This window comes from Anolis carolinensis, chromosome 1 (genome assembly GCF_035594765.1).
Source record: "Anolis carolinensis isolate JA03-04 chromosome 1, rAnoCar3.1.pri, whole genome shotgun sequence".
NCBI lineage: Eukaryota > Metazoa > Chordata > Lepidosauria > Squamata > Dactyloidae > Anolis > Anolis carolinensis.
This window is the reverse complement of record NC_085841.1, coordinates 70,323,335-70,349,305: the sequence shown is the minus strand read 5'-3', so window position 1 is coordinate 70,349,305 and position 25,971 is coordinate 70,323,335. Positions and strand designations below refer to the sequence as shown.

At 38.1% G+C, this 25,971-nt stretch overlaps 1 protein-coding gene across 4 annotated transcripts in view; it reads right to left on the bottom strand.

Annotated features, from left to right (window-relative positions):
• Positions 1 to 25,971, bottom strand: part of prkn (parkin RBR E3 ubiquitin protein ligase) — a 990,653-nt gene that overhangs the window by 369,086 nt on the left and 595,596 nt on the right. The gene's annotated exons all lie outside the window — the stretch shown is intronic.

The following is a 25,971-nucleotide window of genomic DNA, read 5'->3' as shown; positions in this document are numbered from 1 at the left end:
GTATTGGTTATGCTCACCAAGGCTGCTTGGAGTTACAGCCCAGCAACATCTTGAACAGTGATTCTCAACCTGTGGGTCCCTAGGTGTTTTGGCCAACAACTCCCAGAAATCCCAGCTAGTTAGGATTTCTGGAAGTTGAAGGCCAAAACATCTGGGGACCCACATGTTGAGAACCACTGATCTAAAAGGTCATATGAGACCTACCCTTGGTTTGAGCTAAGTAATTTGGTTTAGAGCTGCATCTAAAATGTCACGGCTTAATGGGAGATGCTATACTCATTATGAAGATAAAGCTGGGAATATCATGTAAGGCCGGTTTCCCACTCCTGGTATCAAAATATGAAATGGTAAGGCAGAGATCTGCATTTGTAAGTTACAGGCTACAATCTAGGTTATGCCTGTTCTTTTTATATGCCATTATGTTAACTTCTATTTGATAGTGGTTTCTATCATTTTTATAACAATAAAAGATCAAAATGTCTCTTTAGAAAAGCCATTACCCATATACTATAACTGGAGAAATTGCCTTTCGTTCTACAATCAAAGGCTATTTATGTCCTTTTAAATTCTGCTAAAATTGGTTAAAGTATAGCAAAACCAGTTCCATGAATTTCAGAGGAGTTTGGGTTATGTTTTTCTTTCAGAATGCCAGATACAAAATGCCAACAAACAAACCACTGAATAGAATTTACTAACAAACCACAATTGAGAAATAGCATGTTTCAAGATGCTGAAAAAGCACAAATTTAAGATATGTAATCTGTTGCCTTCAGTATGTATTCTAGACACCAAGTATTGTGGTGAAGAGATAAGTATTTCAGAGATCCCTGTAGACCATTTTAATATGTGTGAGTATATAAGATTCAATACAATCTGTATGTTATACCATCCTGTTTTTTTATAATCTATACGAAGTTAATATATTGTAGTGTCTGCATTTATAGCTCCTTGACAAGCCTCTGAAACAAAATGAGAGCTGAAATGTGTTGGGTTTAACTTGTAATAAAAGAAACATTTTTTCAGGTCATAGTCCTAGCTAAACCAAGGAGATTTTCAGGAAATTCAGGGAGAGCCATATTGACCATAAGACAAAGCCCAAAAACTAGATTCTGGCCAACCTCAAAAGGCATAAAAATTTCAATGAAAACTTTTAAAATGAATGTTTCTTTACATATGCATCTGAAAATGCAGACCAACGTTAAAATGGCATCTTGTACTCAGAGAGGTTTTCATTTCTAAGCCCAATAATATAGCCTAATAGTTTGCAGTCTCTTTGTTCCAACTATTTCAATGGCCTTGCCTACACTAGCCTTGTAACTGGAAGTGAATCAGAGGTTATTCCTGGATGTCCAAACAACATCTAGTTATTATCGAAGGCTTTCATTGCTGGAATCACTGGGTTGCTGTGAGTCTTTTGGGCTGTATAGAACATGGTCATACAGCCCGAAAGACTCACAGCAACCCAACATCTAATTACTTCCAGTTATTAACTTTAGGTAAACTGGGCTGAACGGTTAACTCTACATTACATAAAGGAATACTCTGATGTCTCCCCGAAACTGCAGAGCAGGCTCACACTTCAAGTAGAATGTGGACAGTAGATAGGTTTCAATGTGAATGTGTCTGCTTTCCATGGCCAATTTTACCTGGACACTTTATCCCAGGGCTGATCACTAGCTCCTGGACCTCTGTGGAAGCAGGAGGCAGTCCTTACTGGTAGCCCTCCAGTTCTAACCATCCAAAAACACTCAACATTGGTTTTGAAAGCCAAGACAGACTTTTTGTGTGCATTTTATCAGCCTAATAAGGAATGTTATGGCAATATGGCCTTTGAATGTTTCTCCAGATTCATGAGATTTGCACTCTTGTTATTCTGGATTTCTGCAACAGTCACAACACCACTGTGGCAAGCAAAGCATTTCTGAAAGAGAACCAAGTTAAAAAAAAAGAGAGAGAGAACTATTAGGGATATTATATTATGGTTTGCTGTATTGTTTTTAAGGTAGATTTATTTTATTTCTCTAAAAGCCAAGTGTGATTCGACGTCTTCCTTATTTCCATTTTAAAAGCAAATTCTACTTATTATAATGTGCAATATATAAAAGACGTATAAGTACAGCTGTATAACATAATGAAATGATCCAATTTATTAGGAAAGTAAGGGGTGGATGATGTTAAGGGAAAATGCATATGCTGTAACAAAGCATGCAATCAAAGAGAAAGAGTAGACAGAATAATTATAGGTGGCTAGATTACACTCCAGATGGCATTTGGGTGATCATGGTTAATCACTGGACTGTTTCGGGAGACCAACATGTTAGCACATTTTTAAACAACAGGAAACCAGCCACTCACATATCTGATTAATCTACACGAGGCTTCCCTAGCCAAGCCACGTTGAATGTCTGGAAGCTCTGCAGGGCTGATCCCCCATTTTTCTCAATAAAAATGCAACAAGGATTGCAATCAAAAGTCAACAAGAACTCAAGGCAGTGTATTTATGTTGGCTTTAGCTGATTTGTTTTGGGAGGAAACTTCTTAAACAGTGCCTGAAAAATATATGGAACTCACTTGAGGAGAACTTCGGGGATGAGACAAAAACACACACTTTAAAAAATACTCATCTATTTGCCAAAAAAGCTATTTGGTCAATTGTTTCAACATTAAACAGACACTATTTTTCACTATGCTGCGGCACCATCTGTGGCCTTTTCGAATGTCTGGGTAAGGAAATTGTGGTGATGACAGTCATGGCAATATTGGTGCTTTCTACTCTCTGCACAATAATCCTCAATTTATCCATGGTTTGTATCAAAATCCATAATTTTGATTTCAAAATATGCTTTCAATTCATACATGAGGTTGACTTATGTATGTACTATACATAAAATATATATATATATATATATATATATATATATATATATATATATCTCTCTTTTATGTATAGTACATACATAAGTCATATATATATATATATAGTATGTAAAAGGACCTCTGCTCTGGATCTCAAATTCTGGGCAGTTACATATGACTGCAGGCAATCTTTCAAAATATCTTGGCCCCAAGTCATTTAGGGCTTTTTTGGTCAAAACCAGAACCTTAAATTGACCTTAAAATCAAATTGGAACCAATAAATAATAAAGCCAGTATCCATCTGTTGGCTCCATAACATGACAATCTATGAGCCTGATGGGGTTTCAAGGGGACTGAGAAGGCACAATCATTAATCTCAATGAAAATAATAAAACTGGTAGCTTTATTACAACTCAGTTTATAGTACAATCTTACACATCTGCCCCAAATACTTTTTGCAAGATCCAATTGTACTTATTCCAAGATAAGTACAAGATTGCGGAGTAACTTTTGCCTAGTTCACAACATTGATTATTGCTGCTCCAACTTTGGGAAGATTAAGTAAATATCTTCCCAATAGGCTAAAATAATACATAATCTTGGTTCACTCTTATCCATGTCCAATGGTCAAGAGAGAGGAGAAAATGTAGTTCTTACATTTGCACAGAAAACCTAAAATTTCTTCTGAATACCTAACTTTTTTCTTAAGTTGTTGTGACTCCACCCTTATTGAAGGGTTTTCTGTCACAGCATTGAGAAAAAAGTAGTGTGAATACCACTTCTAATATCCTTTATTCTGTAAAGGAAGAAAGGAAATAACAAACACATCAGAAAAGGAAGCAACTGATGAATAATGTATGCTGGTTCCTTGCCTGGAAAGCCTCTTCACTTTCTATTTAAATGTCTGTTTTAGTTTGTCTAGGACATTGTTAAAAGGTACAAGGAGAAAAATAAAGAGGTTTTGTTGCTGTTTTTAGAAAGCAAAAACTACTGTTGGGAATGTATTCTGACAAACAATTTCTTGGGAGTAATTTTTAATACAAATGTGCGCTCCTATCAGAAATCTAAAAGCAAAACAGGGGGAAATAGTACTTCTGCTTCCATCCAGCCTGAAATTCTTATGTTAAAAAATACAAATCTGAAATAAATTGGTCCTTTAAAAGGGCCCTCTTCAATCATTTTTCATGTTCTATGGCTATAAGCCACATTTATTTTAAGCAATAAAATAACAGGTATATCGCAGTAAATGTGTTTCTACTTTTTTAACAGAAAAATTGGTATCAGAGGCAGAAAGAACATGGAAAGAATAAGGATAGGTTCCTGCACAACAAAAAATATCCGTTCAACAAACTTTTTATCCAAAATCTAAAAAATAAAATAATGCCCACATGAAATAAAAAAGCAGATCAAGAGATCACTTCAAAATTTCTTCCAAGAATTCATCTCATTTTCCAACAGGTTTTTGACAATCAGAGGCAATGACAGTTTCATTATTTAAAGGAATAACCCAGTTTTTAAGAAACCCAAACGATCGGACAGTGGTAATATTTTATTACAGTAAAAAAGGATGATCATCATTTCTGTATCACAATTTTGTAGAGAGCCTTTAATGTAACTCTGTGCAGTCCCACATAGACACTATAAAGCAGTTTGGAAGTGGATAGAAATGAACTGATTTCACTGTGTGGTGGTGACATGAACACCCCAGGGACCACTTCAAGACTGGAATGGTGGCTATAATATTCACTGATTGAATATCAGAATCAAATCCTGGCATTTCAGTATCCACAGCTAGACAGCTATGTTTTATCTCTCTTAACCAGTCTATTGGGATGTGCTGATGCATTGCAGGCATTTAAGAGTGTATTCTGCTTTTCAGATCTGCATGGGATATAGTCTGAATGTGCATCATCCGGCCTGTCCAGACATTTTTAATGCACTTTTTTTTAGCTTGATGCATGCCGCAGAGCATATTGGGGAGTATGTTTTGTGGAGACCCAACCCTCAAGCCAGCTTCAGACTGCATTATAGTCTCTGTATAGAACCACCCTCAAATAACGCTCCAAAAAGATTAACAGATTTTGCATCCAGTTATTCATAAAACTAACAAATAAAAGGGGCCAATAAAATGGATTCTCCTCCCCAATTGTGACATATATATATAGGTTGTCAAGATTTTGCTGCTCACACTTCCAACATCAGCTGTATTTACTTTATATATTTTATAGTCTTATACTGTATAGTGTTTGATGCAACTAATGCAGAATGTGATTGAATATTCTCATCAACTTTGAGATACTACATTCTTTCTACTGTTCTCCCAATACATTGCAAAAACTCAACAATTTTTCCTGATAATGTCATTTTCTTCCAATCCATATGACTTTCATACAATTGCACATATTTTCCCTATCAAAACTTGCAAGATGGTGCAACTAATATACTTCCTCCAAAGATAATTCTAATAGAACTACAGTTTTACTTCAATGCATATATAACTTGTATAATGTGAAAAGCCAAATTCCACATAGATTTATTCTGATTTAACAAATGTTATGACATCCCATCATCTAAAAATATTGAGAAGTATGGACTCTTTTCTTCCTAATGCATTTCTTCTATTAATTTATTCACTGTAATTACATGTTGTTAATGGAATAATCCTGGGACAGGCTTGCCTTTCTATTCAGCTCATATCAGAAAGGCATTTTGCAAAGTGAGATATTTAAATGGAAGCTGAATGTTCTAATAAAAAAATTAGAAGTACAAGCAAAATGTTACATTCCTTTTCTTATGTGGTGGACTTTCGCAGGCATGAGATTTAAGGAGACAAATGTAAGATGACAGGACTTTCACCAAATCTGAGGGCTGCCCTTTTGAATCTGTTCACACTTGCAGATGCCTTAGGCTCTTCTACTATGCAGCAACATCAACAGCATGGGAAGTAGAACATCTCTTGGCAATGCCAGACAAGGAAAACCTGTTGACTGTTGTCTCTCTCCCAAAAGACCCAGAAACCTAAGCCATTTAAAATTACAACATATTCTATGTAGTTGCAATAACTTTATTTGGACTCAAATCATTGATTAGAATCCTCAGCCATGCAACGTATTTCAGGAAGCTATTCTCTGCTTGCTCCATTCATTTACTCTTCACTTGCAGCATAGCATATAGCAGCTGGAAAATGTCATTGTTTACATGAGCTGGAATTACATAAGAACTAGAATTACATAAGAGCTGGAATTACATCAGTAGAGGCTGGATGACCATCTGTTGGGGGGTGCTTTGAATATGATTTTCCTGTTTCTTGACAGGGGGTTGGACTGGATGGCCCATGAGGTCTCTTCCAACTCTATGATTCTATGATTCTAAGAATGGCTAATTCAGTGTGTTTCTCATTCATGTAACATCCATGAGTATTCACCTATGTATATTCTATCTGATTTCCAAATTAATCTAAAATCTGGAGAAACAAATCATTCAAAAATTGCATTCTCCCAATATACACATTTCTAAATGCATACTGATAAGGTTGTTGAACTAAGAACTCAAAACGCACTGGCACTGGCATCTGTCAGACCATTTATTCTTGATGGTCTCTAATACAATCATTTGCAATAGCTCTTTCAAAATTTTTGTTGCCTAACTACTCTGAAGCAGGGTATTGGAAAAAATATATTCTGAATCAAGTACTAGCCTCCATCTACACTGCCATATATTGCAGTTTCAAACTGTATTATATGGCGGTGTAGATCAGATTAGATTGGGGTATAGTTGGAGACAGTTGAATGGGGATTAGTTTCTCAAAACATCATCATGTTCACATGTTTGAGGACATGCATCCCTGAGCTTACATGCAGTTGACTTTAATGAAAATATCTCCAGCCAAAAATATTTAACTCCCAAAGTTTTGGAAGTGTAGGCAGAAAACTGAAGAGGCTACCTTCTAAAACACCAGAGAGTCCACATTTTCTTTTTTCTTTTTTAAAAAAATGACATTTCAAAAGCCTCTTTCAAAAGTAGATTTCTCTCAGGGATCGTGACCTACAAAACAAACTTTCTGGCAAACAAGGTAAATGGATAACAAAAGTCATGTATCTTGTGTAGGATAATACTACAGTTTTAGCATATCTTAAATGTCAGTCTCTTGGAAGGAGGATTAAAAACAGATTTTCTTTGTTGCTCTTTCTGAAAAGAGGCAGCATTTTGCACTATAGGTTTTGTTGAGAAATGAGTAAAAATAACAAAAATTAAAAAAAATGCAAAGAAAAGGGCAGCGGGAAAGGAATGGCTGGCTACAGTGCAGTGTTGTTGAAGCATTACAGCTTTTCATTTTTCAGAACTGCATTCCCATAGTAGTTCGGGTCACTAATGAAAAATGAAGTTGTTGGTTTTAGTCCAGCCTCTGGAGAACCACAACACAAACCTCAGAGTTCAACACAATTAGCAGCTTATTCAGCAGAGACCCAAATGCTTGAACAGCAGGATTCCTCAACATCAGGAGATGAAAGAAACTTGTCAGAGCAGCAGATTGAAGTGTGTGCAGTTTTGGCTCATGCTATGCCATTCTCCAAGCTCTGGTGGATTTTTATAAGGGAATAAATGATTATGCCAAAAAATTGATGTCTATTCTATCCTAATGCCCATTTTAAATATTCCAGATATAAGAATGACACAATGATTGCTAAATTATTATCTTATAGCTCCACCCTATCCTCAGAGTCGAGAACCCTTTTGTTATTAATTTTCCTTCCACTGCTGTGTTTACTTCACATAAGGACATATGTAGAAGACACTATCTTTTTTTTCAAAAAGTTGTTATGAAGAATAATTTTGGTCTTAGAGGAAATACCTTTTGATCATTGTAGACACATAAGAAAAACCAATAGTAGTAGTAGTAGTAGCAGCAGCAGCAGTAGTAATAATTTTATTTCTTCCCACCTTTCCTCGTGGCTCTCCGAATTACAAATAACCTCTAATTTCATTAGTCTCTCAATTAAATTCTGCCAGTGCTTCTTTCAACCCATTCATTAAGGTGTTATATAGTTTTCAATGTCATAATGAGAATTCTCAAAGCTGTATATCTGTATACCCGTGCTATTTTAACTTTCAAGCCTACTGGGCTAATTCAATATTAGAAATATGGGGTGGGGGGAGCCAGAAGTTACTTCAAATGTCTGCTACTTGGATTTTGAGCAGCAGCATAAGCAATAGATTTATGAATGTGAAGAAACAGATATTGTGGGGTGTTTCTCTACGAAGGCTTTTAGTGAGCAGTATTTACCAAAAAGATGCTTTCTGTCATACATCTCCTTCCTAGGAGCACAGTTAGTTCATTTTACTTTACTGGTCAGAAAGGTAGTGTGAAGGGAGGAACTGGGCAACCCTGGTTGGTTGCATTTAATCACAGCTTAAGGAATGATGTGAAGAAGAGCCTTTATGGAAGAAGAATATAAAACCAAGGTTTCTATCTGACAGAAAGCAAATAAAGGAGAGATAGGAGAAAGCTAAAATAGAATTGCGATTGGGGGTGGCAAACAGAACATGGTTTAGGGGAGCTGTAAGAGATTAAATAGTTTGAGGTCTGACCAGAGGGAGCAATGGGAGTTCAAAGTTTTATAACTGTAGGTTTAACCTGGAGAAGGAATCTGTCACTGACTTTTCTTGGATTCCAACATACATGATTTAACCAAAAGGTTCAAGGACAAAAAAAGATACATCTAAAGGAGGAATGGACATCTTGACATACTTATTAACATTTTGCTTTTAAAAAACATATAAAATCATTCAGACTATTGCCTCTCTTTATATGTTCAAATCTCATTTTTAGCAGTAATTGTTGATCGGTCCCACTCTGGGAGAAAGGTTGCATATAAATGAGATGTAATTGTTTGGTTTCTAAAGACGTGATTACAATAAAATAATTATTTCAACATGTAACAATATTATCAATTTAATACAAATCACACCCAGAAGTCTGGGGAAAAATTAGAAATTAGCAAAGCATTGTTCTCTTCAACATGAGAAATGGGCAGAATGGTAGCAAAAGACATTTTTACAAACTCAACAAAATTTATCCTTGGAACTTTATCTGATATTTCCAATACAATTCTAAATGTCTCTGCTCGGACTGAAGTTTTGTTCCGTCCATCTGGGTTTCCTCCAAGGTAACTATATATTTTTCTCCAATTTCTTTGCAATGGTTGATCTATACACATATACAGTATATTTCAAAAATGGATTTGCAACACTGAAAAAATGAATCACCAACAACTGAATGTGTTCTTCCCTCTCTACCTGTCATCTGTTGCTAATCAATACCCCATGTGCTCTGGTGGGCTGAAACTGTCCAGAGGGGATTCCTGATGACTATTATTCTGTTAATGGATGAGTACTGTGTGATACAAACATATATCCTATAGTTAATACCCCAGAGGAAAAGGTCAGAATCCAAAATGACCTTAACAGATTACAGAGCTGGGCTGAAACATGAGTCTATATGGTGCCTATATTGAGGGAAGTCATAGTTCCACTCTATTCTGCATTGGTCTGACCTCACCTGGAATACTGTGTGAAGTTCTGGGCACCACAACTGAAGAAGGATATTGACAACCTGGAACAAGTCCAGAGAAGGGCAATCAAAATGGTCAAAGATTTGGAAACTAAGCCCTGCAAGGAGCTTAGTTTTCTCCTTCTCCCATCATCGGAGGTCGCAACGACCATCCCAACGAGACTTACTCTATGTACCGGGTCCTAGAGAAGTGCACTTGGAGAGGACCAGGCGCAGAGCTTTTTCTGTTTCTGCCCCTGCCTTATGGAATGCCTTGCCGCCCTATATGAGAGCCATGCGTGAGTTGGGGCCTTTTACCCTAGCACTCAAGACATGGCTCTTTACTAAAGCTTTTAATCTATTTTAATATTTTTATCAATATTTGTATGTATGTATTTTTATCCTTTTTTATCTTGTAAATCGCCTAGAGCATCGTGGATGGAGGGCGATTAATAAGTAATTAAATGATGATGATGATGATGATGATGATGATGATGAAGGAGTGACAGAGGGAGGTGGGTATGTTTAGCTTGAAGAAAAGAATGCTAAGAGAGAACATGGTAGCTATGTTTAAATATAGGGTGTTTGAAAAAGAACTCCCTAGTTTTAAGTATAAATACATTAAAACTAGGGAGTTCTTTTTCAAACACCCTGCATTTGAAATTATGTCCCATTGTGAAGGGGGCAAACTTATTTTCTGCTGCTCTGGAAACTAGGACACAGAGGAATGGGTTCAAAACGTTTGAAAAAAGATTCCATCTAAACATTAGGAAGAACTTCCTGATGGTAAGAGCTGTTCGGCAATTTAATATGCTGCCTTGGAATATTGTGTAGTCTCCTTCTCTGGAGATTTTTAAGCAGAGGCTGGATGGCCATCTGTCGAGAGCATTTTGATTGTATTTTCCTGAATGAATGGGCTGGATGGCCCTTGTGGTCTCTTCCAACTCTATTACTGTATATGCAGTTAACAGTTTATATATCCTACTGGGATTTTCAAATAGTAGTAAATGGTATGATAAGTATTACAAGAAGAAAAAATAAAAAGAAAATAAGGTTATCACACTTGAAATCATGGTTATTTGACCCCTCCAGCCCAGTGGTCTTCCTGACAGCCTTTGGGGTCTTGCACAAAAGTGTTTCCAGTCACTTAACATAAGCCTTTCACAAGAAGTATTATGGATTAATATACACTCAGCACTACTTATCTGCAGTCCCTCCCACTAGTCCTTCCAAACAGCATTAGGGGTCCGTGAGAGTGAAGGTTGCCTGAAAAAAAAATCTTATAATTTCTGCTAAGTTTCACCTACAGTGAAACCTGAGGCAAATCTGCAGGCTTTCACTAGAGTGAAACTTCTGAAGGAGTTTGAGTCAAACTAGTTCTGTCTAAATCAATGAAGGTTCAGAGAAAGGGAGGGCTGTACATCCTTAAGGAATGTCCAAATTCAACTAAAAGTTACACTGGAGGCAAGTGGACCATACTTTAGAAAAGTCATGGATACATTTTAAGAAAACCAGAAGAGTTCCAAAAGAGCAGCTATATGCGGGTACCTTACAAAGCAGTAGTAGTTTCAGTAATCTAAGTACACAATGTCTATTTTAGAAGTTTATGGGGAAAATATATTTGATTCTTATTGGAAATATTTAGTTGTTTTCTCAGGGCAAAAATCTACATTTTATATAATTGCTTTATTTAAATATCATAATTTTGTTTTTGCAAATAATGCCCTTCCAACATACATGCTGCTTATCGCAGCCAGCAGGCTGCTTACACTTGATTATGCCTGATCCTGCTTGAAAGAATAAACTATTTATCAACAACTGACTTAAAGCTAACAGGACTTGAAATGGCGCAAAGTCGTAAAGACAAGCTGGGAACTCTAAACTCTTTACAATGTTTATTAAGGTCTGAATGATGCCAAGAAATGCATTATTTATCAGCTTAGCACTTGATTAGGTGTTAAATAGCTGTCACAAGAGATTTCAGCAGTAAGTGGGTTGTCTTCCAGCAACTGTCACATTATTGTGTAATCTAGGACAGAGAACTGTGGACGGGAAGAAAGACTTACCATAGTACAGGGATGTAAGTTTTCACTAAGTTTATTTGAAAAGGTAGCAACGCGTAATGTTATCAGCTTTCTTCCTTTTGTGAGAAAGTCTTCAGAAACCACAGTTTTCAAAGACTATTTGGAATTTGAGATTTATTCTGCACAGAATTCAAATGTTATTGTTTTGAATGGAAAACCACAATTTCTGGACAGGAAACAGCATTCTCTGCATGTGAAATATAGTAATTTCTGTGATGAAAATGTTTTATGTGCTTTTTATAATAATCAGTATGTTTGAATTTTACACAAAACAAATCCTAAATGTTTTGTTTTGCACAGAAAACAATATTTTCTGTGCAGAAATGAATGTTTCTGAGTTGAAATGTTATTTTTTACCCATAGAATGCAATTTCCCATGAAGGAAATGCTGTCTTCATGTGGTCTAAAACAACCACACGTGAACATTGTGCAGAATGAGTCATGAACTATGAAGATTCTCATATATCCAGAATTGTTTCATTACGTTTTCTCCACACTCAGAGTGGAGGGTTTTAGGTAACTTTTTTTTCAAATTCTTTGCATCTAGTTTAACATATCTAGTTTTGCCACCTGCATGTGTGTCTGAACTGGAGATAACCAAAGGGCAGGTAATTTGGTGACCTGGTGGAATGAAGGAATGCTGCCATGGCTAGATCCAAGCACCTGCCATGCTTTATGGGTTGCCCTACTGTCTTCCTTCAGCAGGAAGGAACAGTCAGAGAAAGAGAGATATTAAAAGAAAGGCCTAAGAACGAGGAACAAGGCAGTATGAATATTTCCAAGCTGCACCCAGGGGCAATTCAATATACAAAAACATTAGATAGTGGACAATGGCAAGTCTGTAAGCAATCATGCTTGGAATGTTTGGGATTCCTTGTATGGGTGATTGATACTACAACAATCCTCCCCCAAAACAATCCTGACCAGATTTTTAAAAATTAAACAAATAGGATTTCGGGAGCTGATAATGTGACTTGTATGGATTCCATTTCAAATTTATAGTAACCTTATCAAAGGGCAAGATTTGTTTAGAGAGGAATTGACTGTGCTTTTTGGCAGAGTGGCTTGCCAAAGATCATAGTGGATTTCCATGATTGAGCAGGGATTGGAAGTTGTAGTCTCAAACTGCTACATCATCCTGGCTCTCTGCATTTGACTTTCACACACCTTTGAGCTATACCTCTCACTAAATGTACATAAACCTCTTCTGCCTGGATATAAACGCAACCATTCATCTGAGAATGCCATAGTAAAACTGCTCAAAACAAAGTCTGCCCAATTCCCACAGCTAACATTTTTAAAAGGTTAATACAGTACTACTAAATGACTTCATTTCCAAAGCCTAAGACTACATATTAATACAGGAGCCATTGCCATACAATCAATTAATTTGTCAGATGTTACTGGAGCTGTTGATCAGCTGGGAGGTCAGCTTCTAAGATGGACTTGCTACATTCTGCAGGAAGACAGATTGTTTTTCAGGCCTGATTTTCATCCTTTCAAGAAAGCAGTGACCAGACTCTCACACCGTAGTGAGTGGAGATACTCAGATCTGTTCAGAGCTCTCTAATAATGCGCTTGAGCTTGCCCAGATAGTTGGGATTGACTGAGGATGATGGGAGCCTTGACAAACTCCCTACTGAATAATTCCAAATCTTGCTTGATCTTGCACAAAAAGCCACCAAACCCTGTTGCTACTACTTAAATTTCAAAAATTGTTTTTGCTGTTAGTTGTCCTCCGGCTTGAAATATAACTCCACTGACTTTTGTTGCGTATAAACATTGGTTGTGCTTGTGTCTCACTCTAGATCTGAGGCTGAAAACAACAGAGAAGCCCAGTTTCTTAGTCATTGAAATTAATTAGAATACACATGTTAATTCTCAGTGTCTTATTGTGGCAGTTATTTGAAACAACTAGTATGTGGACAAATTTCCCCTTGCGAAAATTATCTTACCACCCCACAAAAAGTCCCAGGAAAAATGACCAAAGATGAGAAATAAACACAAAAAGGAACATGTTATCTTACCTTCCAATATAAATGAAACAGAAAAGAATTGTTCACGGCTTAAGTGAAGCACTATTTTATATCCCCATGTAATGGAGAGGATAATAGGCCAGATGCAATAGAGAGATTTTGGAAGAAAATATTAGACATACACTTTTGACCCTGTATTTCCACTTGAGATGCATGCAGAACATTCCCAGTGAAAGGCTGGGGGAATATGGAGGGGGAATATGATCAGTATTAAGCGAAAAATGCACACAGTAAATATTGGCCTTCTGCTCTGATTCTTCTGAATGCAAATAACAGTAAGACCCAAACAAGCAGGCATGATAGTTTTTGAAATATATAAACATGTAGATTAATAATGAACTCAGAGAAGGCAAGAGAGTGATAATGTGGTGTAAATCAAAGAGGTGAACCTTGGATGCTTGTGATCTGGATTCAAAACCCTACTCTCTAAGTGGCCCTTTGAATAAATTATAAATTACACTTATAATAAATCTCACTGGGTTTTTATGAGAGTAAACAGTGGTAAATCCCTCATTTCTTACAAATAAATGTGATAACTAAAAAGCCTCTGTAACAACACTATGAGCGGTTTGATTATTTGCTAAATGATTGTTGATCGAACCAGTAAATTGACTGGTTGAAAAATTGAATAGTGTGGAACAGTCACATGCAGCCAACTCACCTTAGAATGCTCAGAAGATTTCAGATTTGAAAAATAAAATTATTGGTTAATGGCTGACAAACCATTCATGAAGCTGTAGTGACAAGAACTGCCCTATGAGTGAGGTAGAGAAGGTGCAAAGATCTGTGGGAGAAGTTTCCAAGATAAAAGGAAGCCAAATGGCTGGCAATGGTTTAAATCAGTGGTTCTCAACCTGGGGTCCCCAGATAGTTTTGGCCTACAACTACCAGAAATCCCAGCCAGTTTACCAGCTGTTAGGATTTCTGGGAGTTTAAGGCCAAAAACATCTGGGGACCCCAGGTTGAGAACCACTGGTTTAAATGTTGGTTTAGTTCTGACTCGAATAGACCCATGGAATCAATTAGATTCATTCTTATACTGACTCATAATTCAACAACTGACTCAGTCCCAGTTTTGAGCTGAGCAACATGATCCTAAGCAATGACTAGAAAAGAGAAGCTTGAGTTGGTTGACTCATGTTCAAGAAGGCTTTCAAGAAAAAAGTAAGTAAGGGACTAAAATCATGAAGAAAACACAGAGATAAAAGAGAAGGAATTAAGGGAACAAGAGACTAATGAAAAGAGAATGAAAGTTCTTAAGTAGCAGAAGCTATATATTGTTGGTAGAAAAGTAGGAGAGAGGGAGGCAAACACCAGTGCTGAGTAGTGATAGAGACAAGCTAGAACACAGGATGACTAAAGACCAATTTTTGGGCTACAGGATGGGGCTGGAAATCAATAAATCATGGTCCACTGCTGGATCTCTAGCTAATTCTCCCATAGACCACCTATTGTAATGTCCTCCAAGACATCTTTCCACTTTATAAGCACAGTATTCATATGCAGTCTCATAAAACCATGGGAAAACTAGGCTTTTTACTGAAAAAATGAGTAACAAAATACTGAATTGAACTCATCACTACCTTTGGCACTAATTAGCTGAGCTGATGTAATGCCCATGAATGTTCACATTCTCACTGCCAGGGAATATAAAATCAGGATTAGGAATAGTCATGAGCAATAATGTGTTGCAAATGAGAGGACAGGTCAGTTGGGCTTTAAATGGTCATTGGACTTGGAGAAACAATGTGGGCAAAAATACAGGAAACAGGAAACCCGAGGAACTTGGAGTCCAGCAGTAGGATGACATGGGTAAAATCATTTGTGGACTAAAATAGAGAAGTATGTGAGAGAAGGATAGATGCAGAAGCTAGATTCCTGTGGAAATGCAGGGATGGAAAGAACATACAAAAATGGGATGGAGGCTTTTCAAGTACAGGCAGTCACCAATTTATGAAGAAGATAGTTTCTGTAAATTTGTTTTTAAGCTGAATTTGCTCAGAAGATTTCACCTCACTTTCTGTCCCTGGGATAATTGGATTTTGAAAAGATTGGCTTGTTGTGAAAACATAGGTTAGTGATAAAGGAGGAGATTTTTCTCACTTCCCATTATCTCACCTCCATTCTTAACTATGAGTCATTTGTAAATCAGATGTTTGTAACTCTGGAACTGCCTGTACTAGGAACCCCCACATATCTTCTTTCAGGATGATGAGTACTCCAGAACGTATACTGGTGATTTAGTAGTGCAAGCAAAGGGACAATCAAGAGTCCAAGAAACATGCTTAAGACCATAGAATACTTCACAGTGCTAAGAAGAGTTAATGGGTCTATTGCCTTGCAGCAGCCCACTTATTTATTACAGTTGTGTGCCTTCAAGTTGTTTTTGATGTATGGTGACCTTCAGATGAAACTATCACCTTATATCCCTTTCTTATAGCTGGCTACAAATGAGCCCTGCTGGAGTCATAAGCCCAACTTCTTAAAAAACACCATAGTTGGTCCTGTTCCTTTACTACTGCCATTTTAAACTGTGATGTTTGGAAGAGTGCAACATATCTGCCTACTTGTCAGGGTCTACATCGGAAGGTCCAGGTTGTCTCCAGAGCTAGGCTGGCAGCCTCTTCTAGTTCCAAACCAGGGCTACCAACATCTTTTGGTTCTGACTGGGGACTTGCAATCTGGGGTCTTTCTTTTTCATCATCACAGAAAACCTCCTCCAGGTAGGATGTGGTCCTAATGAGGAGAATCCTGGCCAAAACAGTGGTCTCAGTGAGAAGACACTGCTCCTTTCAATACATTATTGCACTAAGAAGTATAGTGTGTGAAGAGAAAGGCAGAGATAGAGGTAGGGTGGGGAGGGTTGAGAGAGACTTGAACAGGGAGAAGGAGGAAATTGTGAACCTTATAGGGTCAGCTGCAGGCCAAGGCAATAATTGATGGTATTTCTTACTTGACTTCCTCCACTCCCTGTTGCTGGCTGCTAAATGCCTGTGTCAGATGGAGGGTAGGTAGGTATAACACTAGACACAATTTACATCAAATGCTGAAATAAAATGCTTGAATTTCTCTTGAGGATATAATAAATTAAAGGGCTAATTGTAAAGAAGTGTGTTTTTATTTTTATTTACAGATGTTTAACTGTGTTTTAAAAAGGGTTAATATTTCAGTTACTTTGCACCAGAGGCTGGTTGCCATGGAGAAGTGGGTGGAGCCAACTGGGTTAGCTGAAGAGAGAGCAGAATTTGGAGGGAAACTCAGTCTGTCTGTCTGTGGTCCATAGGGAAGGTTAGTTTTTAGAGTCGGTGCCCTTATGAGGTACCGGGAGACTGATTCTGGTTGAGGTATCAGGGTAGCTCAAATGTTTGATTTTTGAGTCAATTTTAAAATAAGTTTGGTGACTTATTTTAAGGTAGTCTGTTTCCAGATAAGGAACAGATAGTCTGTGACACAGGGTGACTGCAGGTTTAGGCAGTGGAGAAAGAAGTGACATTTTAGGAAGTTTGAATCACCTCATTCTGTTATTGCAACTGTTAATCTAAGTGCCTCTGAAGAAGTTATTGTAACTATTAAGCTTGTGCCTGAATAAATGTGTTATTGTTCTTTTCCTTCAAACATCTCGGTCTCTGTCATATATACACACATTAAGAATAAACAACAAGAAGAAAAACAAAATTTAAAAAGTCTCCTCTCTAAGTAGCTAGTGGCTACGTATTCCTATAGTGGTGGCAAGAATTGATGATCCCCTTTGTAATTTGGTGGCAGCATTATAAAACCTCTATAATTTGGTGGCAGCGTTTAAACAAGACATTTTTAATAACTGGTGGCAGCGGATATAGTTAAATATATAATAATTAATTAATTAAAAACAACCTCCATCTCCACATCTCCGCAATTGGTATAAGAGGTGGGATTTTAAAAAAGATTTCTCCTCCTGCCTGACAGCTTTACACTAATGTCAGCTCAAAATTCTTTCAGAGGGAATTCTAATTTCATTGATTTAAAAATCACTACATGACTTTGAAAAAATACCTCATTTCCTCAGTATCTACCATTTCAGGCAGTCCCCAAGTTATAAACATTTCACTTACAAACGACTCATAGTTAAGAATGGGGATGAGACAACAGGAAGTGAAATTCACTCCAGGAAGGGAAATTAATTCCTGGAAGAGTTATCATGGGGAAAGGGCGTCTCAACTGAGGCTTTCTCACCAATCCTTCTTTCCACAACAAACTGATTTTTTAAAAAATCCAATTATCAATGGGACAGAAAGTGAGGTGAAATCCTCTGATATACGATATATATATATATATATATATATATATATATATATATATATATATATATATATAGTACCCGACATGCATAGAAATTCAACTTCAGAACAAACCTACAGAACTTATCTTGGGAACTGCCTGTATAGTGAGGAAGCTGAGCAAGGAGTGCCATTGCTAGCTATGTTTGATACAACCTTGAATGGGTGCCCTCACTTACCTTCCTTTGCAAGGAACTGAGTAAGGAGCATAAGCATCATAATATAGCCTTCCATTATGGTTCTCATTTGTCTGCCACTTGCCCCTGACCCAGCCATGCAGTGGCTGGTGTGAGAGGCAAGTGAGCACAGCTGAGTGATGCTATGGATGGTTATGTCAGGAAACACCCAACAACTATTATCCTTAATTAGTTTCTTCTCTCTTCTGGCCACTGCATTGTGGGATGATATGCGATAGGAAAAAAATGTAAGTCCTCTGTAAGAATTTTCTTGAAAACTGTTTTACAAAAATGTTCCTCAGGGGAGAAAATTGATCAACATATTTTGCTCTCTTATGTGGGAAAGAATAATTTGAACAAGCATGTCTATTTTAGAAAGTCATTCATTGTATAGCTTGCACCAACTAATATGATACTAATATTATTACAGTAGAGTCTCACTTATCCGAGCTAAACGGGCCGGCAGAAGCTTGGATAAGCAAATATCTCGGATAATAAGGAGGGAATATGGAAAAGCCTATTAAATATCGCCCGGCCTGGTGTGAGCGAATGGGTGAACGGGGAGGGCCTTTGCAGTCCTCCTCCTTCACCCGCCCGCCTGTGCCTTGGCTCCTTTGCCATGCCGGGCCCAGCAGCACCAGCGCCCAGCGTGGTGAAGGAGCCAGCCAGCAAGAGGGTGAACGGGGAGGGCTCTTGTGGCCCTCCTCCTTCACCCGTCCGCCCGTGTCTTGGCACTTTCTCCATGCAGGGGCTGGGAGCACCAGCGCCCAGCATGGCGAAGGAGCCAACCAGCGAGCAGGTGAACGGGGAGGGCCTTTGTGGCCCTCCTCCTTCACTCGCCCACCTTGTCTCGGCTCCTTCACCATGCAAGGGCTGGGAGCACCAGCACTCAGCATGGCGAAGGAGCCAGCCAGTGAGCAGGTGAATGGGGAGGGCCTCTGCGGCCCTCCTCCTTCACCCGCCCACCCTGCCTCGGCTCCTTCATCATGCAGGGGCCAGCAGCACCAGCGCCCAGTGTGGCGAAGGAGCCAGCCAGTGAGCTGGTGAACAGGGAGGGCCTTTGTGGCCCTCCTCCTTCACCCGCCTGCCTGTGCCTTGGCTCCTTCACCACGCAGGGGCCAGCAACACCAGCGCCCGGTGTGGCGAAGGAGCCAGCCAGTGAGCAAGTGAACGGGGTGGGCCTTTGTGGCCCTCCTCCTTCACCCGCCTGACCGTGCCTCGGCTTCTTTACCACGCAGGGGCTGGCAGCACCAGCACCGCCCTGGCAAAGGAGTGGGAGAGCGAGCCTGCCCTCTGTCCTTCGCTCACTCTCTTGGCTGGGTTCCAGCAGCACTGGGATCTGGAGGGGTGAGTGAGAGGGGGGAGGAACTTGGCTCGGATAGCACGGATGCTCAGATGAGCGGGGGTCAAATTAGCAAGGCTTTACTGTATTGGATTTTAAAAAACTCATTGAATTACTCACTTCTTCAAGGTGCATTTAGGACTGAGAAATGAGTAGTATGAAAACTAAGATGTCTCTAATGTGTCCTTAAAAATATTTTTAAAATTAGTAGAAAAGATTACGTATGACATTAAAACATAATATCATTGATATTTCTTAAATTACTTTGGAAATACAATGTTCCCTCACTTTTCATGGATTCGCTGTTTCACGGTTTTTCAATGAACTGTAAAAGACTATTATAAATCATAAAAAATTTCAATTTACAGTCAAAGGAAGGGAGGAAGGAGAAGCCGAAGGGAGAGAAAAGGAGCCAAGAGGCAACGGGAGGAGAAGGAGGCGATTTATCAACACACAATTGGTTGATAAAGACTTAAAATAGTGTATAACTACTAAAATGATATATAAATATTAATATAAATATAGTGTCCCTACTTTGTGGATTTTCACTTATTGCGGGTGGTCCTGGAACCTTGCCCCAGTGATAAGTGAGGGAACACTGTATATCTTAATTACATATGTTATAAAAAAAAAAAAGTAACAAGCTTCATGTACAATAGTAATTTATTTTCTGTAAATGCATATACCTTCTAAACATAAAAGTTATCTATAATGTAACAGAAATTCCATCCTCTGAAGATGTCAACCACAGATGCAGGTGAAATGTCAGGAGAAAATGCTGGTAGAATGCAGCCCAGAAACTGCACAACGTTCCAATTACATCAATTGTCTGAATTTGTGATTCAGACAATTAATGTAATTGTCTGAATCAAATAATGAATTTACAACCAGATAACAAAAACCAGATCTTGTATCCTCACATCATATTTACTGTACACAATTGAGCAATATGAGTATGACTATTTCCTCCTGGATTAGATAGGCAATATCATAATAATCATTTGTTTTGGGATTACAACTCTCAGTAGCAAGATATGGTAGATAGGAGTTGAAGTCTAACAACATGTGGAAGGAAAGATATGTCCACGGCATTCTGCAATCATAGAGAAATAGCTTTGCAAGTTTTTTGTGGGGTAATATCCTGTTTGAAAACCTGACAAAGACCATGATTCACTTGCTCTGGATTTCCAATACATTGCAAAAAGTATAAAGGAAAACATTAGTATATAAACAATGAACGTTTATCTCAGTTACCAGCAAACTACACAAGACAAAAAAATGGTAGGTTAGATCCAATTAATATGTCACAAACTGAACTGACATGTCTTCTGAAAAAGATGTGGAGGAATCACCTAATAGAGACACACACATTCACTTTCATAATACTCAGAATAATGACTGAGCCCCCCTTTTTGTCTTGGATACATATTGGGCCCTTTTCTTTCTTAAAAATATTCAAAAAACCATCACGAATACTTACTGTCAGTACTCTGAAATCTAGCATGACAAGGACACAGAGGCTATGGGTTACCAGAGTGAACAAAGGAGGTAATGGGACTGAGATCTGACATAGAACAAAACACACTGTCAGGACCCAGGCTGCAGAGCACCAATAACCATGCGCAGAGGCCAGAATCTATCTAATATCTTTATTAAAGGAATATATAAAGTCAGTAAAAACAAGTGTAGAATATAGTTCAGGAGTAGACCTTTCAGGAAAGGTCAATTATAGTCCAGGAAAACAATGTCCAATATGAGATATTAAAGTCCAAAGTTGTAATCCAATAACCGAAACACACACTTTGCCAAGCAAAGTGAGGGGAAATGACAAGGTCCTTTAGTCCATGGAACTTGATGCAAGGCTGGAGAGCAAACTAGATCCTTGGCAAACAAGGCTTGTTTCAAGGCAACAAGAAACGAGGAACAAGAACAGGGTCCGTGGCGAAATCCGTGGCGAGGTCCGGGGAACAAGGCAGGGCTGGAACGAGAGCAAGGTCCTGGAAACTGGAGTAGCGTAGTCCACACACAATCTACTCCCGAAGCTGACGAATTGACTCCGGAAGGATTCCTTTGCGGCCAAACATCTATATAGGATCTTGTTTTCCCGCCAAGGAACACTTTCTCTGGGGAACAAGGAATGAAACCTATACTGTGTCCAGGTGCATGACTCCTTAAACTTTCCCAAGGGAAATAGACTTAATCATCTAATTGTCTGGCAGCTATCCTGGCGCTCCGGCGAGTCGCCTCCCGAGCGCTTCTATCTTGATTATAATAAAGCCGGCGAGAAAATGGGGGAGATTTCTGCTCAAGGCTTGTTTGGCTGACTTCTTGTGGCCAAACATCTTGCAGCTGCAAGGGCTCCAATTCTGGCAGAAACGGTGGGAAACCCAAGTTTTCCTCTTCATCTGTCACAACAGTACTAGGAACAGGACTACATGGCCCATGAGTCATCACACACACCTAGTTCTGAGATGACTGGTTCTCTAAAGCCTGAGACCCATCAAGGTTTGGAATGCTGACCTCCATAAATCTTACACTCCACCAGATCAATGAGTCAATTTAGGTAATATATCCAACGTGCGCTCAGAGAGGAGAGAACCCTAGGCCTCTAGGCAAGTCTTTGTTTAAGTCTATGCTGCAGGTTTGACTGCAATATTTGAAAATATTACCACCACCCTGGTCAAAAAACATTTCTCTTGGGTATCAGAAAATCCTGACAAGTAGCATCCTGGAGTGATGGGAATCTTTGCAGTTTGATAGTTAATTTTTTTGTTTGCAAAAAAAGATTTTCTCACAACAAAAATAACACTAAAATTATTTGTTGCTTCCTTCATTAGTCGCAAGAAGTATATCCCTCCTCTGAAATCTATGGCCAAAGGAAAAACCATGACAACTGTAGTTGGTCAGGCCGCTAAGTGGAATCTATGCCTTGGTCTCTTTGGTTTCTGTCCAGGGTCCTGAAAAACTACTATAAATTTCATTTCTGTTCAGGGATTCTCATTTTGCTGGAATCATGTCTTTTAGTTACCTGCATATTCTTTCCTTCACCTTCCTCCATAGCTTTTTCTGATTTGCTCACAGGCTCTGCTTTTACAGTGATGGACAACCAGCAAAGTTTCCCCTGGATTTATTCCTGGAATTCTCGGGATTCTGATAACAATTGTCTGTGTTTGCCTTGTTCCAACAAGATCACAAGCATCAGCACCAACCAGCTGTTTTAGGAGACTAAATCTATCTTTTAGTCATGCAAACGAATAGCTGGTTATTATAATCACAATTTTTTTGGCCAAGAGTCCATATGTATAGACCTAGGAACATGATGTTCTGAACAACCATTAGTACACCCCATTCCTTATTCTGTTAAGAACGCACACACAATCTGTTTGCATTAAATTATACCAGTTTGCTAGTTGTATGATCATTTTTAACTGATATGGTTTTCAAAGGAAAGCAAGCTCTGAGTAATTATTGCCTAAGAACCCTATGAAATTTGTGGGGTTCCTATGACAAGTGACTTGAAGGCACACACACAGATATAACAGATTTGGAGATGCTACTCTGCATCATATGCAAAATAATGAAATGTCAATTGCTGCAATTTTAAACAAGCAAAGTTTTTAATCACTTACTGCTACAATTAAATGATTTTTCCTAAAACATAGAAAAAGCAACAATAAAAATAACCAGCGTATAATTTATATGATAATTATAAAGAAGAAAATATTTAGTAATAGTGTGTACTAATATAGCTGCATAGTCATCCAGCAAAGGAGGTGATGTCTAGGATACCCATTCCATAAACAATGGGATGGCACATAGTATTTGATAGTGTATTGTAATTTCAGTTATCTTTTTCTCTCCTTTACCTACCAGCAGCTTACATTTTGTAATGGCATTAGGCAAGTCCATAAATAGTAATGTGGTAGCTAATTGGACCAAAGCCACATTTCTGTATTCCTGTAATGCTCTCTATGCTATTTTCAACTGCTCTAAGATATAGATATAGTGAAAATAACACAATTTAAATTAACCTTCCTGAAATGCCATCCTTTCAAATTTCAAGGTTAGGCTATACTTGTGGAAGGAATATATATGCATAGTCTTACATATTGTTTCATTCGCATACACTTTGGAATGAAAGCAGAACTTGTAATTGCATTCCCATAAATCTGTGGTTTTCTTGTTCATGAATATAAACTGACATTAGGAATTCTAAGAATTTCAGTATTCAGATTTTTCAGATTCAGATTCACATGACATGATTATTTTAAAAAATCTGCAAGACAAATTGGTAGAAAAAATGATAAAATATTTTTATAGATAACATTATGATAAAAGGTCAGAATGTAGCTGAAATTTTTGTGTGGCAAAAATTACAGAAGACGAGGAGAGTATCTACAATATTTTTGGATTACAAAATTACTACCAGTCACCAGGACAGGTTAGTTGTGAGCAACAGAGATACTGGGGAGTTGCTGGGAGCCTTATGGGCAACTGTCCCCAAACATTAGCTGCCTAATTAATCACAGTCTCCTATCTCAAATTTAATCTCTATCTCTTTGCTATTCAGAAAAGGATAGTGACATGACTTCAGTGTCCTCGGTGTCTGCCACCTCCTGCTGGGTAGCAAAAACTCTCACTGTCTCAGTCTCCAGTTATCCAGATTCAGAGAAGCCATATCATAATGGATATGCATTCCTGGACATTCAACCCCCATGTCTGAATCATTGAACTTCAAAGGATGAGTTATGGCATCAGAAATGTAAAGATATTCATTCACACTGTTAGAACAAGGGCATTGAAATATCTCACTGAGGTAAGGAACAGTCATAAGAATCTGTAGATTTTAGAACTTTGTACAAATATACAGAGTGGATTGAGTGTTGGACTATGACTCTGTATATTATCAAATATACAGAGTGGATTGAGTGTTGGACTATGACTCTGTATATTATCATTATCATTATCATTATTATTATTATTATTATTATTATTATTATTTCTTGCCTTTCTCCCCTCTGTTGTACAGTGCTGAAAATATTCATTCTTGTATGTTCAAATAACACAGGTAAAGCTTTACATCCCCCATAGTGATACAATCCTATTTGGAATTAAGTTAGTTCTGGCCATCACAGCAAAGGGAATGTGACTTAGGTTTGACGTAAATATCTCGTAATACTTGTTTCAGCAAAATACAATTACAATTAATTCTAGGCGGGCAGCCTTTGAGTGATGGCTTCTTGCAGCAAAAAGCAACAAAGATTTTTGTGGTACTTTGTAGAGTTTTGATGAAATGGATGGAATTCACAAAAGCTTTTACTTTAATAAACGGGTTTGTCTTCAAGAAACCACAGAGCTCTTTGGTTGTTTCTGCTGGACTGAGGCCAAGATTTCTAATTCCATGGACAAATCTGCCACTGATGGCCTAACTAAAAAGTTTAAATTTAATTTCATAGTAAAAGAAAATTATGGCACAAGGAATGCGGCAATTTGTCCCTACCTTGGGGAGACCATATTCCGCCTGTCTCTGTCTTTTTTAAAAAAGAAGGAGAAAAATGCAGGATGTTTGAAAGAAAGGTATAAAGCCTCAATAATGCACCTTGTTCTGCCAGACAGCACTACAGGGAGAAATTTGTTTCTGCCTTATCATTTTTATCCCAGGAAGTATAACTACCAATGCAGTTATTATTCATACAAAATGTCACAGTAGTAGCTCTCAGGGACAGGCTCTGGACTATATGAACATTCACCTAGAGCCGTAATAGTTAGCAACTGATTATTACTCAGGCATCTGAAGACAGAAAAGAATAGCTATCACCCTTTCTTGAAAAGCAAGAAATCACCAGAGGCCAATGCTGCCAGTACCGATTAAAGCTCTCACACTCTCTTAGGTGAGGATTTGTGCTTGTACGCTATATCGTCAGTGCAAAACAGATGATCTTCCCCTAAAATTTGACTGCAAGCTAACAAATATAAAATTGAAACAGCTGAGCCAGCCATATACAGCTTGCAGGTCTGCCTCTGTGGATCCATATGGAGACTATACAACATGGTCGCAGCATTATTTGAGCTGGATTTGCTTATGCTTGAAATTGCCCAGTTTGTACAATGCAATTAAAAGAGAAAAATCAAGCTACGATTTTACAAATTTAAACTTGTTTTCCTATTATTCAGGAAAAGCCATTATTTTTCTTCCCAGCCTAGCTTTTATACCATTGGCAGAATGCTTATTAGTATGAAGCATAACTACTTGGAATCATGCCAAGATAATTTCAATGAAATTTCCTGCTATATAAGATTCCGAACTAGTGGGCTATTACCATCAAATAGCTATTCGATCTGTTCCCAATATTTCTTTATACTACATTGTAGGCCAGATGTGTTTTCCTTCCACATTTGCTTGCCACTGTTTAGAAGTCATGTTGTGCTGAAATACAGGAGTATTAATAATGTAATTATCATGTGTGTTAGCTGTTCCCAACTGAAACACATGGAGTCATTTCCGGTGGTACAACAGACATGCAGGTCCTTGTGTCACAGCATTAAGAATCCTTCCAACACACAGCTTTGTGCTACACAAAAGTGATAGAAATTGTCTATTTAAATTATCC